At 33.5% G+C, this 11803-nt stretch overlaps 1 pseudogene; it reads left to right on the top strand.

Moving 5' to 3' along the window:
* The first annotated feature begins 9613 nt into the window (after positions 1–9613).
* Positions 9614–10150, top strand: LOC147542829 (agamous-like MADS-box protein AGL62 pseudogene; annotated as a pseudogene).
* Positions 10151–11803: the final 1653 nt, after the last annotated feature.

Here is an 11803-nt window from a genome sequence, read left to right on the forward strand (position 1 = left end):
CTTATCCTTCAATTCTATTAAAACAAATCAATAACTCTCCATTACTCCTAAAATAAATGCAAGGAGTAGTTATTGGTGCACCCATAAGTTTGAGTATCTTACCTCTTGTAATATACTAGGCATGACCCGTGCCTTCGGCACGGACTAACAATATTGTAAAGCACTTTGTGCATCACAATATCGTGGAGGAAGAAAATAATTTACGATCTTTTAAAGTCATTTGGTCCATGTTAGGTACTTCTTACTCCAAAGAGTTTGCAAACCGTTGTAATTCCCTATTTACATGTTGAATGTTAACAACCCTAGTTGGTCCAAACACACCATATTCTTATTCTTTTTTAGCAAGTAGAAAGAGCTAACCAAGAATCAAAAAAAAAAACCCCAGTTGATCCAAACACACCATAGACGTAATAAATTTCAAAAAAAAAAGAATCAAGAATATGAAAGAATTTGAATCCTTAACTTTGTTTTTATGAAAAATTTGGATCCTTTCTAAATTACGTCTATTAGCTCAAAATATTGTCATCACTTTTTCAACAGTATTATATATGTCAACGAGTATGTAATCAAATTTTTACAATTTTTCCGAAGTTTTGATCCAAGGTCGCCAATTTTTTTAGTTCATCATCAATCTGTAAATTTTATACTTTGTTCGTAAAAAGATAAATCCAATTAGAAAAAGCAGAATAAACTAAGAACTCAATCTTAGTTTATTCCTTAATTCATATCGATACCAAATTTTTCTTATTTCATCACAAGTTACAAAATGAGTTTAGCAATGTATGATACGTGAAACATATAAATAGATAATGAATACAATTATACTTCCCATCCATATAACCATCTTCTAGATAAAGAAAGAAAAAGAGGTCACAACAAAGCTTAGAGAAAAATACCAATAATTTCATGAGAGTGCGTGGTAAAAATGTAGAGATAAAGAAAATTCAATTTATGAAAATTTATGGTTGGGTGTTGTCAAGCTAACGAATGTTATCCCAAGTACCTAAAAGGTTTAAGCTCTAACTTCACTTCGATAAGCTACTGCAATAGTGCAATCCGTAGTGCATAATAGAAAAATAAAATTTCCATACCACCCTAATCTGATAATGAATATTAACTCTTTGTAATCAACATTAGCTTCCTGCACAAGCAAAATATGTTAAGTAGAGTAATATAATAGAAAATATAGTCATAGATTAATTATATTCTTTAAATATAACATACCTTCGAAAATTGGTATATCGAACAATTGACTATGGTATTAATGTCATCATGGGCAATAGGGAAAATTAAGTGATGACTAAGCAAAGAGAGGAAAACTCACACCACAAATGAAAGGAAAGCAAAATTGATTCATTATTTTAATGAAACACAAATAGTAGAGACATATATGGAATAAAACATATTAGCGATAAAAATAATATGAACATTAAGTGTTGCTTGTGTTACCCACGACTCCATTTTGACGTATTTAGACCTGTAAGCGGGTTCGAATAATAGATAGGTTTTCTGGTCTTAACATTGACACTGATGATAGTGAACTTTCAATTGCATGGTGTGCAATAGACCTTCACGTATGACATGCTAACACCTTCCGCGCTTACAACGGGGGCACACATAGAGTTTATAAACAGAGATTGGTGTTGGGCTTTTGTTAGGGAGTGTTGTTACAAGTGCATCACATGAAACCAAGATTGTCGGTGATATGCCACTGTTGGGTATGTCTACAAAGATCAAATTTATACCTTCTTAACTCAGTTTTTAAGTTTTATTGAAGGTAATTTTGCTCATACCAATTAATACTTAACTTTCTAATAAATTTACAAAAATTGGGCGTACTGATAGAAATTTAGTAATTCTTAGCTCTCTAGGATTGGTCTTTAAAATAAATTTATAAAGTAGGGAACTCTGTTTTTGGGAGATTTCTTTGAATGAGTGGCTTGTCTGGTCCTAATTTGATGATCATAGATTTTTAATATTCAGAGTTGGGGTTGAAATTTTGGGATGCAAGTACTGATGGGCATTGATGATCAATTATATATACTTCATTAATGATCATAACTTCTATTTTATGACTTTCACGAGTAAGGGAAACCATCACATAAGTGGCAACAGTTAAGAGGTCTAACCTAGCATCAGTGTATTACATATAATCCATGAGTAGTTACACAATTTTCAGTCAAGTCAATCATTGTAGTTGCTAATATGAGGAAGGACACAAGATTAGGAAGAAGACGCAATTTCATTTGAATTATTGAAAATTGTTCTATATAGTTAAGGAAAGTGAATCAAGTAGCAACAAACGCAGGAAGATAGATACAGTGGTAAATTGTTAGATATAAAATTACTTCACTTGGACATTCTAGCGAACACTTTCTTAGCAGTGAATCACTTTCTCTTAAAATATTTTATTAACTGACTACAATTGAAATTGAGAAAAGAAAAAGAGGAATAGTTTACCTTGGAGAAGACAATCCAATTACCAGCACAGAAAACCTAAAAAACATAATAATATGAAGAATTAGCAGGCAATATAAAATCTTCAGAACTATTGAAGAATAATTGGAGAACTATAAGCACAAAAATTAAATGATTTAAAGGAATATATAATTTTTCATTTTCTGTAACAGTAGTCATTGCTGGGGTAAATTATGGGAAATTATAGGTTTCAGGAGGCTAAATTGAATTGCATATTAAAACATGTAACTGTTTTGAAGAGAGAAATACATCTAAATGAAGAAGAAAAATGAAGTAAGGAGGAAGAAAACTAAAAAATGTAGAATGTTGAAAGGTTGTAATGGAAGTTGAATGATACTAAATATTGAAAGTCTTTTGAAGTAACAGTTATGATTAATGGAGGAAGAGGGAAATAGGAAAAGAAGACCAATGATAATAGTAGCTGAAAGGGTTGTTCTTCAAGCGCCCCTTGATATTGGTTTAACGACCCAAACAAAAGTAATTTGAGTGTAGGTGTAATTTGAGTGTAGGTGTATTTGTCCAAGTAAGCATTGGGTTTGTCTCAATAAGCATGAGAATTCATTTATTTTATCCCAGTCAACAGCATTTATTTTGTCCTAGTCAGCTTGAAACTTCCCTGTTTTGTTATATAGATATTGTAAAGTTTTTATGATTTCTTGAAAGATATCAGAAAATCCCTCCCCTTCTTATTAATTTATATTGTATTTGTTTCAGTTAATTTTTGGTTTCTAGATGAAATATTGTTCATTTGAACGTATTTGTTGATTTGACTTTATTTTGTTTGATGGTTTAAGTGCAGATTGTAGTACTAGAAGTTTTGATGTTCAGAGATTTACCAAGATGGTATGTTAGTACTTGTTTGATTGGATCTTTTAGGATTAGGGTTTTTTTTTGTTATTGTTTTCTAATGTGGTTAAATAAAGTCTAATTTTTTTGCTAATGTCTTGATTTGTTATAGCTTCCTCTTTCGTTACTAAAGACTGCCCAAGGGCATCCTATGGTAAGAGTTTTTTGGTTCATACTCATTTGGATTTGTTTATGCGCAGGCTTCTATATTTTAGTCTTATACTGTTTGTGTTGCAGTCGATGGAGCTGAAGAATGGTGAAACCTATAATGGGCATCTGGTGAATTGTGTTACTTGGATGAACATTCATCTACGTGAAGTTATCTGCAGGTCGAAAGTAATTTTGCTACTCAACCCTTTCTTTTCTCTAAGTTGTAATTAAGTTTTCTTGAAGTTGATTGAAAGTTTTGTGTATAAATTGATTTGAAAATCCGTAACTATATGATAGTTATCTCTCTCGAAGTGCTTTCTTGGACGAAATAAATAGTTTATTTAGTAAACATATGTGTTGTGGTTTTGGTTTCATAATCATGGAAGTTATTGCTCACTATGTAAATCATAGAAAAAAATAATAATATACTGAAAAAATTTGTTGGGGCTCGTTTGGCAGATAGGGTTATATCGATTACTTATTTACTTGTATATTTTTACGATGATGTATAACCTATTATCATATTAGCATATTTTTTAGGAGATGTAATATAAATGGATCAAAATATGCTCCTTTTGATTTTTTGATTTGCTTGTAAATAATTCTGCCTTAGAAGTGAATTAACGTTTTAGACTAGTCTGACTCAAACACTCGTAGAAAAATCGTGTTTATATATTGTTCTTTGCCGAATTACATAGAGAGAAAACACACAAAAAATGTCCAAATGAGATCTCTAAAACATTTTAACGAAACCCCTGTTGAAATTTAAGAAAAGATAACAACTATAACATAAGAGATCTAACACCATATACTCAAACTAACCATCCTTCAATCACAATCTTCATTCAACTTAACCACTAACATTGTTGTTGTTCTTTTCATTAACAAAGAAAAACACATTAAAAAACACTAGATAATAGCTATAAATACATACCAATTGATTACTTCAAATTTCTTCACAAAAGGATCTTCTCCAAAGAAAGTCGTAGTTCTTTCTCTCTCTAAGCTTACTCAAGTAGTAGACATAAGGAACTCTACTACCTCTTTTTAATTAATTCAAAGAGCCTTTTTCCTTCTTTACCCCTTCTAGTTTGATAAAACTATTTACTCAAACCTAGGGGTGGCAATTTGGTCCGAACCGGCGGGTTTTTTTCCCAAACCCGCCCCTAATGGGATGGGTTTTACCGCCCCGTTAATTAAACGGTTCGGGTTTGGTATGAAGTTAAAAAATTAATCGGGTTCGGGGCGGATTTGGTATTAGATAGTAAACTCTGCCTCGAACCGATTAGTACGTTATATATTAAATATATGTTTTATTTAAAGTTATGTTTCTAAAACTTTAATCTTATATTATCAATTTAATTATTTTATGTTTTATATTATTCAAGTAGTTGTAGTGTTTATGATTGATAAACTCAAAGTCTTATAAAATTTTGTTAACAATTGTTATGTTACTTCAAACTAAAATAACTTTTGTGAAACAAAATACTTTGAACCCGACCCGACTCGTTTTATATTAAACGGGGCGGGGCGGGGCGGTAATGGTTTAGCAATTTTTAATTGGGACGGTTATGGTAATTGAATATCCACCCCGATTAATTATTGGGACGGTTATGGTAAAACCCGTTTACTAACGGGACGGAGTTGGGAAGGGGATGAACCGTCCCAAACCCGCCCCGTTGAGTCAACCCCACATTTCATATTAGGCCCAAACCCAAATTTGGTTTAAAAGCCACTTTCAACAACCCACCATACGAAAAAGAAAGAATTTCATCCTCTTAATGGTCCAATCAGACTTGCCTTTATACCAGAGATCCCACTGTCATTTTTTAGAACAATATTAACTAAACCATAAAATGATGAGGAATTATCTTGATTCAGATATAGCATTACCACTTTCATCGAAGATGTAGAATTCCCACTCACCTGTTTTAAGTACTACTCCAGTTCCATATACGAGGCAATAAACAACAAATATATCTTTTCATTCTAAATATTAACATTCCAAGTTGCTAAACAAACAAGAAGAAGTGAAGTTAACAAATTCTACTTTCTTCTTATATCAAGTTAAGTTTCAAACATAGACTGCAAACTCTGACTATCACTAACATAAAATCTCAAGTTTTTAGAGAGAGAGAGAGAGAGAGAGAGAGGGTTCCGACAATCAAGGGCGGAGCCAGAATTTTGTTCTAGACAGGGTTAACTTAAATAAAATTTGCATATGAATTTGTACGTAAATACTATCAATGCTTGTAATAGATAATTTTTTTTTATTCAATTACAATTTCTTCGTATGTCTAATAATTTTTTGTTTCTACTAATAGACATGTTTAGGATTTGAGAAGCGAAAAAAACATTTATCACATTTGAGATAAAACAAAAATAGTAGGACATAAACTCTTTTGTCTAACTAAATAAATGAAACAATATATGTATATGCTAAACATTTTAAGCTAGTTGTCTACAAAAAGGAAATCTTTCAACAAACGGGATCCTCCCTTTTGCCACAACGACCGAGGCAAAAGATAGAAGTGAAAAAAGACTAAGAGGGGAGAGAAACGTGAAAAAGAGGGAAGTGAAGAAAGACGAAGAGCAAGAGAGAATGATGAAGAATATGAGGAAGAAAGATGAAGTATATAAGTAAGAAAGATGAAGTGAAACATTCAAAACTAATGAAAGGAAAACAAAACAATTAAAATATAACAAAAAAAAAAGTGCAAAAAGTAAATGGCCAAAAAGAAGTCTAGACAAAATTGAGTGTCAAAACGACAGTTGGTTACGAATTAAGACTAAAATCATGACTTCCTTATATCCTGGGTTAGTCCTCAAACAGATACGCCCCTGCCGGCGATTAAAGGGAGATAGAGAGAGTTCTGATAATTAGATAGAAAGAGAGACGACGTGGGGGAGCGAAGTGATGAAATGAGGTGTACTTAATCATTTTTAAGTTTTTTCGGGTTAATTCCTTTTTTGCCCTAACGGTATTTCTTGAAAGAGTTGGGATTTTTTTGCCATAAGAGACCAAAACGAATGTCGAACACTTATAGGAGTCAGAACGGTGAGTTGGTCACAATTTGGGAGCTAAAGAGAATTAATCCTTGCATTTATCAATGAACCATTACAAGATAAAAACATACACAATGTAATTTACAGAGGGTTGGACTTAGGGTCCAAAATCATTTTTTTTTTGTTAAAGAGTGCTTAATATTAATTAAACTAAATCACTATTACAATACTGTTTAATTAAAAAGAAAGAAACATTCTTCCAAATCTGGTGCTTGTTCTTCTTTCGAGCCCATTTAGCCAGCTTGTCTGCTTGAGAGTTTGATTTCCTATTGGCATAAATGAAGATGGTGTTGTCGAATTTTTTTCTTATATCTCGTATTTTGTTGATATGCATTTTGGATTGCCACTGGATCTTGTGCCTTTTATCCTGAAGATGCTTGATAAGGTTGCAATTATCGCTTTCAATGATAATGTATTTGTATTCATTATCTTTCGCCTAAGTCATACCTCTGAGAATGGCAATCGCTTCACTCTCTTCACTATTTCTAGCTCTAGTGTAGTCCGCTGCAGCTTCTATGAATTTTGGGTCCAAAATCATTAGGTCAATAAGTTTAGAGCTACAAAATAACTTGAATGGTATTTGAACAGTAATTGAAATCGGCGGCTTCTCAAAGGTTCTGTCCTCTCGGACTAACCAGTAAGAGTCCTTGTCACGTTATGAAGCATCATTGAACATACATATACTATGATTTGAAGCCTTGTTATAAAGCTTCATAATTTATGAATCCTTATACTTGATGATGTTAGAAAGTGACTTCCCGTAAATTCTCCTTGTCACTTTTGAGTTATTGTTCCTCATTGTCGTAGTTGAGGAGAGCCGGATACTTGCAAAGACACTAGGAAGCTGAAGTCAGTTCCGTGTTATGTGTTGAAAGTCAATAAGAATTCAAAGGTTAAAGGTTGAGTTCCTTTTATGAAAACCCAAGTCATTTATAGACTTGTCTGGTGGTGATGAATCACCATCTAAAGGAGGTCATGTGGCATGACCGTTAATAAAATATTTCTAATCATAGAAGATATGATCGTTTCTCAGGATCAGTAAACAGGTGACTGACGTTATATGGCCTTCCGGGCAATAGATATTTCTCTCATGCGGAGCAGCGCTCTGTCAAGCATACTTTTGTAAACCTCCCATTCCAAGCCTCGAGTTGCAGAGTTGGTTGGATTCACCTCTCTACTGGCCTTTAAGTCATGACAGAGTTCAAGGTGCCTAGGAGTCTCGTGACGATCTCTCATGTCAGGGATCATGTGCAGAGATCCTTCGGGCCACTTATATTTTTGTCAAAAATCTCGCTCGTGCGTATGTAGGAATCGGGCACGTGCCGCCCAAGTCAATGGGTCGACTTATTGATCGGTCAAGACTGACCAATATTTGGCTTAACAATACCCATTATCAATTTTTTTTGATGAAGATTTACACCATGTTACGAAGAATCATAACTATGAACTATGATTTTTTTTATACAGTTGAGATAAATTTTGAGGAAATATGCTAGAGAAAATTTGTTTGAAGCAATAATTAACAGATTGATCTCAATAGATTTCATAAAAGATATATGATGAAAACGACGATGAAATGAGCTTCATGATCAGACAAATTGATTTTATGTGATAACTAAATCTTCAATAATATCTACAAAAAAAACTACTCCGGATATTTAATAATAAAAATTCGGATTATCAGAACTAAGAAATCTAGTGACAATAAGACTTAGAAAGTATGTTCCAGTACGTTGGAGAATAAACAAAATACAACGGTTATAGAGAATAAACAAACCATTTCAGAAGCGTTTTGGTAAAAAAAAGTGAATAAAGTTAAGGCTGTTTGGGTTTGATAACGGCTTCGGCAAAGAGTGAGATTTTATTGTCATTTTACCAGAGCTTACAAAGAAGAGGGGTGTTTCACCGTCCTCACGACCGTGGACCTTCTGTTGGATTGTCTTTTGAAGTCCTTAAAGCATCTCCAATTCAAAACTCTAAAAAATCTCTATTCATCCTATGTGTCAAGTTTCAATTGAGATTCTTACTCCTCTGTAGCGAAAGTATTCCTCAATTTTTGTGTCTCCAATGCAAAACTTTAGACTTATCTTGATTACTTATGTGTCATAGTTATTTTTGTAAATAAATAATTAGTTATTTAGAAAATATAGAAGACTCGTTTTTTGTTGGTTGAAAATCTAATATTTATGAGTCGGACAATTAAAGATATCTCAAGAGGACACTCTAGAAATAGAGTGTCCTCTTGAGATGTCTCTATTCCACCCTCGACACGTCATCTTAGAAATCCAAATAGAGTGTTGCATTGGAGAGAGTTTTTAAGAAAAAATTCTAAAAAGCATACGTGGCACTCAAAGTTCTAAGATTGAGTGTTGCATAGGAGATGCTTAGTCCCCCAGGCAATACCAATTTTAGTTGCAACATCATAGTGACAAATCAATTAGACTGGATATAAGTTACCATCTCTTCACAAAATATATAAAAAGTCAACCATTAAAATCAGATTGTAGCCTGCAAATTCTACCAAATGATTCTATATGCATTCATGAATCACCGGTATACAAATGAACTTTCAAATTAAATAATCGTCTTTTTACCATGTGCTTTAAAGACAAATAATAAGTCACTAACTATTTCTATTTCAAAAGGTTAAAAGTCAACTCTCCTCGCTGTAGAGATTTTTAGGATTGTTATCTTAATAACGGATAAAGATTACTATACCTTAACATATATTCTTAGAGCACATACTAGGAAATCTTATTAAATATTTGCGAGATTTACCTCCCAATCTCCCATTATATATCTCTGTCTTGTAGTGGTTTAAATATGGAAGTTGAGTAAAACTAAATCATTATGATTTGCTTTTTGGTAAATATTAATAGTCATTTATATAGTATCTAGAAGAAAAATCACAATTTATGAGCCAAGTAATGATTATTTGACAGTTTAATTGAGACACAAAAATGAGTACATCAACATGGACTATCCCTTATATATATCTTCACCCTCAGGCCTCAGACTCATACTTCCAAGTTTAACAAAATTCCATTTCTTTCTTCTTTCTTGTGTAGCTGCAATGGCGAGACACCAAAGTGTAGGTCGGCAAAGAATCGAAATCAGGAGAATTGAGAATGAGGAGGCACGCCAAGTCACCTTCTCCAAACGCCGAGGCGGCCTTTTCAAGAAAGCCAGTGAGCTTTCTGTTTTATGTGGTGCGCAGATTGCTATAATAGTCTTCTCACCTGGTGGGAAACCATATTCATTTGGCAATCCTTCGGTGAACTCTGTCACTGACCGTTTCCTCACTGGAAACGACAATCGTGACAACCACCCTTTGGCATCACTCATTGAAGTTCATAGAAGGGCTCATGTCATAGAGTTGAGCAGTCAGTATGATGACGTTATGACTCAGATTGAAGCTGAGAAGAGAAGAGGTGAGGATCTTGAGCAAGCTAGGAACCAAGCATGGTGGAACTCGCCCATCGACCAACTACCTCTAGCTGACTTGGAAGTAATGAACGACTACATGGGAAATCTCAAGAGTAAGATCGAAATTCGATCTAATGAACTCCTACAGCGTGGAGCTGCCAATATTGGGCGTTCCATTCCTTAGATGAAGTAATCCTAAAATATCGATACATATTGAAGCATTGATGTTCTTTGATTCCAAAGAATATTAGGGTTTTCGTTTGTATTGGTTAGTTGATTCTCAATTGTACTGTTTCTTCCATAAATTCACTTATAATCCAAAATAAAACGATCAGTTTGGTTAGTACATGATGTGGAATGGTTTGTTTCTTTTATTCTTAATAGATCATTACGAAAAAAAAGGCAAATTATTAGTATAAATCAAAAGAACGTAAGAAAATAAAAAGCCACGAGAACTGTAAGAAAATCTATAACCATATGGTGGTTATCTCTCTCCAAGTGGTTCATGGGATGAATTAAATAATTTATTTACTAAATGTAAGTGTTTTGGTTTTAGTTGCGTAATCGTGGAAATAAATGCGGGCTGGATAATATAATCCATTATGATATTTGCGTGTTTCGGAGGAGATGTGATGAAAACAGATCAAAGTACTTTCCTTTTGTTTTTCGCTTTTCTTGTAAATAACTTCCTTTCAAATTATTTTTTCATCGTCACATATTGTTCTATGCCGAATTACATAGAAAGAAAACACAAAAAAAATGCCCAATTGAGAACTCTAATAAAACATGTTAATGAAACTCTCCATATGAATAGAAAAAATTTCACCCATTGCATGAGGATATGCTAAGCCCTTTCCTCCATCCATTGTAGAGATAACACCGATTTACCAATGTAAACCCTCACCTCGTCAAAGTGTCAATCGTCGGAGTTTTATATTGTATGGCATACCAAAGAAAGATAGATATCAAAGTGGGAATAATCTCCTAGCATAACTTCTTATATGGACCAATAACTACTTCGCCGTTCTCATCCAATTTTCGCAGAGCTCATACATAAACCGAGGATTAATATCTTCATTCAGATATAGCATTCCCACTCACCTGTTTTAAGTATTACTCCAGTTCCGTAAACAAGTCAATAAACAACAAATATATTTAATGTTAGCGCAAAATGTTATATAACCCAACACGATGAAAAGTACGATATTAGAATCTCAGTTACCCAATTGACAACAAACTTCTCACTCTTCTTCATTTAGCTGTTCAGAAAAGCCTTCAAGGAAAATGGTGGAGCATCCTACCAATGCACAAATATATAGAATAAGCAATTCAATCTAAACCTTTGTTTTTCGCAGTACAACCCCTAACAAATGAATTTCACTCCATAAATAACAGGGTGACGAAACAAGATCAAGAAACATACGAGAACCCCAACTAAAACAACCAATAAAAATACCTCAACAGGATATATGAAATAACAATAGGATTATTACCTTGCTAGTTTCTTTATGTAGATACTCCCTAACTACTGTGGCCTGTTTTAGCAGCTTCTCCAGTGCTGAATGGCTAGGCATATTAGCATGAGCTGATACGAAATGTACAAACAATGAAGTTGAGAAAGATAACATGAGAAAGATCGTATGAGAAGATATTGGGGATAAAGAAACAAACCAAGAAGAGCTTGATTCAGACGGTCTGCAACATGCTGACGATACTCGGAACTTACATCGGAGAAGTTTCTGGCTCCTCATAAGCTAGTAGAGCCATAAAATCCTACAGTTTTAACAAAATCTAAGATTTAGGTACCAAACTAGCTTCCACATTTAATGAAACAAAA

The sequence above is a fragment of the Eschscholzia californica genome, unplaced genomic scaffold, assembly GCF_041429995.1.
Source record: "Eschscholzia californica isolate CP2 unplaced genomic scaffold, dmEscCali1.0.p SCAF_4, whole genome shotgun sequence".
Classification (NCBI taxonomy): domain Eukaryota; kingdom Viridiplantae; phylum Streptophyta; class Magnoliopsida; order Ranunculales; family Papaveraceae; genus Eschscholzia; species Eschscholzia californica.